This window comes from Pan paniscus, chromosome 1 (genome assembly GCF_029289425.2).
Source record: "Pan paniscus chromosome 1, NHGRI_mPanPan1-v2.0_pri, whole genome shotgun sequence".
Classification (NCBI taxonomy): domain Eukaryota; kingdom Metazoa; phylum Chordata; class Mammalia; order Primates; family Hominidae; genus Pan; species Pan paniscus.
The window spans coordinates 83,028,851-83,032,666 of NC_073249.2; the positions used below are offsets into that span (position 1 = coordinate 83,028,851).

A 3,816-nucleotide genomic window follows, 5' to 3' on the forward strand; every position below is an offset into this window, starting at 1 on the left:
TTATGCTAACATGTAAATGATAGATCACTTTTTTAATTATTATTATTGTTATACTTTAAGTTTTAGGGTACATGTGCACAATCTGCAGGTTAGTTACATATGTGTACATGTGCCATGCTGGTGTGCTGCACCTGTTAACTCGTCATTTAGCATTAGGTATATCTCCTAATGCTATCCCTCCCCCCTCCCCCCATCCCACAACAGTCCCCAGAGTGTGATGTTCCCCTTCCTGTGTCCATGTGTTCTCATTGTTCAATTCCCATCTATGAGTGAGAACATGCGGTGTTTGGTTTTTTGTCCTTGCGATAGTTTACTGAGAATGATGATTTCCAGTTTCATCCATGTCCCTACAAAGGACATGAACTCAACATTTTTTATGGCTGCATGGTATTCCATGGTGTATATGTGCCACATTTTCTTAATCCAGTCTATCATTGTTGGACATTTGGGTTGGTTCCAAGTCTTTGCTATTGTGAATAGTGCCGCAATAAACATACGTGTGCATGTGTCTTTATAGCAGCATGATTTATAATCCTTTGGGTATATACCCTGTAATGGGATGGCTGGGTCCAATGGTATCTCTAGTTCTAGATCCCTGAGGAATCACCACAGTGACTTCCACAATGGTTGAACTAGTTTACAGTCCCACCAACAGTGTCAAAGTGTTCCTATTTCTCTTCATCCTCTCCAGCACCTGTTGTTTCCTGACTTTTTAATGATTGCCATTCTAACTGGTGTGAGATGGTATCTCATTGTGGTTTTGATTTGCATTTCTCTGAGGGCCAGTGATGATGAGCATTTTTTCATGTATCTTTTGGCTGCATAAATGTCTTCTTTTGAGAAGTGTCTGTTCATATCCTTTGCCCACTTTTTGATGGGGTTGTTTGTTTTTTTTCTTGTAAGTTTTTTGAGTTCATTGTAGATTCTGGATCTTAGCCCTTTGTCAGATGAGTAGGTTGTGAAAATTTCTTTGTATTCAAGCTGAGGTCTTAACAAAGAAAGGAAAGTATTATTATTGCACTTCTAAGTATACCAGACACTATGGTAACTGCTAAGCTTTCCATTTAGTTAAAGGTCATTTGTTGATTCCCACAGTATGTTCATGGTATATAATATTTTTGATGTGCCATTGGATTCAGCTTGCTAGTATTTTGTTGAGTATGTTTCATCTATGTTCATCAGGGATATTGACCTGTGTTTTTTTTCTGTGTTTTTATCTGATTTTAGTATCAGAATAACTCGGGCCTGGAACAATGAATTTAGAAGAATTCCCTGCTTTTCAAGTTTTTGGAATAGTCTGAGAAGAATTAGTGTTAGTTCTTTAAAATTTTGAAGGACATCATCAGTGAAGTAATCAGGTCTTGGGCTTTTATTTGTTTGGAGGCTTTTTATTACTGATTCAATCTTATTGTTTGTTATTGGTCTGTTCAGGTTTTCTATTTCTTCCTAATTCAATTTTGATAGGTTATACATGTCCAGGAATTTATCCATTTCCTCTAGCTTTTCCAATTTGTTGGCATATAGTTATTCGTAATAATCTCTAATAATTCTTTATATTTCTGTGGTATCAGCTGTAATGTATCCTTTTTCACTTTTGATTTTATTTATTTTGGTCTTGTATCTTTTTTCTTCATCAATGTAGTTAATGGTTCATCAATTTCGTTTATCTTTTTAAAAAACCCTTCATTTTGTTGATTGTATATTTTTAGTCTCTATATTGTTTATTTCTGGCTTGATCTTTATACTTTATTTCCTTCTGCTAATTTTGGATTCAGTCTGTTTTTGCATTTCTGGTTCCTTGAGATACATAGTTAGATTGTTTATTTGAAATACATATTTTTCATGTAGGTGTTTACTGCTATAAACTTTCCTCTTAGAATAACTTCTTTTGCTGTATCCCATATGTTTTAGTATGTTGTGTTTCTATTTTCACTTGTTTCAATATATTTTTGGATTTTCTTTTTAATTTATTTACCTACCTTTTTTTTCTCACTGCCTCTTTGATCAGGTCTTTATTCAAAAGAAGCTGTCCAAAATGATTTGACCTTTATGGAATAATCAAATTTAAGAGTTTATGCAGCAGGCTTCTTTTCCTCTGCAGTAGGTTTCTTTTCTGCTGGCTTCTTTCCAGGGGCTGGTTTCTTGGTAGCTGCTGCCCTTTTTTCTACCGGAAGCTTCTTCTGCTTCTTAACACCAACAGCAGCCTTCTTTCCTTTCTTACCTACCACAGGCTTCTTGCCTGCAACCCCCTTCTCATCCGATTTGGCTTCTAGTGCTGCAGCTGTCGCTGCTGCCTTATCCACTCAGAGCTTGTGATTCCTGGCCTGGTGAAGAATGGTGTTCTGGCGCGTGCATGGTCTTTGCATATGGGTTTAGCTTCAACATGATTCTCAGGTTTTTCAGTGGGTTCTTCTTTAGGACTCTGCAATGAATCTTCTTGCATGGTGCTCAAAGGGCTCTTTGGATCTCTGGGCTTTTCAAGATTCTGCTAAGATCTGTGTTGAACATCTTGTGCATGGGAAGATTGTAGTTACTCTTGAGGGAAGCAGCTTTATGCCAAGTGCCATACAATTCATCTAACTTCTGGAAAGCACTTTTGGTCCAAATGCAGAAATGTCCCACATGCCCACCAGGAGCAAGCTTCAAAATGTTCAGTTTGCTTACATTAAGCAGAGTAATTCCAGGGATGTTTCTGAAGGCCTTGATGATACCGTTATCCTCATTATAGATGATGCAGGGGCCCCTGCACTGGATACAGTGACGGTTTCTCATTTTGCTGTTGCCAGCTCTCATTTGCTGAGAGGCATAGCCTTTAAGTTTCTTAAGAAGTGAAACAGCCTCCTTGATCTTCTTGTAGCCTTCAACTTTATCTTCAACTACCAAAGAAAGTTCAGAAACTTCCTCAATATGATGATCTTTAGACATGACCAGCGCTGGTAAGGCTGAGGCAGCCAGGGCAGAACAGATGGCATATCGTTTTTGGGTTGTGTTCACTCTGTGATGCCAATGGCACCAGGTTTTGGTTGGTGCAAACATTTAGCCTCCATGACACATGTTTCCAAAAGCACCCTGGCCAGAACGGTGAGTCCCACCACCTCGAACTCTGGGAATGTGAGCCACAGCTCTGCCAGTACCCCAAGACTCAGCACTGGTCTGACGACCTGCTAATTCACTGACATTGTAGGGCTGTCTGTTGTTTTTGTGCAAGTTGGTGTGAACAAAGTTCACAATATCCAGTCAAATAGGAGCCTTGAATACAGCAGGCATAGTGACATTTTTGCCAGATGACTCCCCCTTTTGGGAGTACACCGATATCAGTGGGTGAGCACATGCCATGGTGGAGAGAGGAGACAGCCATGTTCCTCTCAGCCCAGCTGCTGCCACAGGAAAAGTACTATCTGTTGTTAAAGTCTATGTTGTTTAATTTCTATGTATTTGTACAGTTTCCAAAATTACTCTTGTTATTGATTTCTAGTTTTATACTAATGTTGTCAGAAAACATACTTGATATGATTTTGATTAAAAAATTTTTTTGACACTTGCTTTGTGGTCTAACACGTGGATTTTCATGAAGAATGTACCTTGTGTTGATGAGAGGAATGTGTATTCTGCAGGTATTGGATAAAATATTTTGTAAATGTCTATTTGGTTCATTTGGTCTATAGGGCAATTTAAATCTGATATTGCTTTGTTGACTTTCTGTCTAGATGATTTGTCCAGTGCTAAGAGTGGAATGTCAAAATCTCCAAGTATTATTGTATTGAAGTTTATTTCTCCATTTAGAACCAATAATATTTGCTTTACATATCTGCGTGC

At 38.2% G+C, this 3,816-nt stretch overlaps 1 pseudogene; it reads right to left on the reverse strand.

Annotated features, from left to right (window-relative positions):
* Window positions 1-403: 403 nt before the first annotated feature.
* Window positions 404-3,469, reverse strand: LOC100991548 (large ribosomal subunit protein uL4-like; annotated as a pseudogene).
* Window positions 3,470-3,816: the final 347 nt, after the last annotated feature.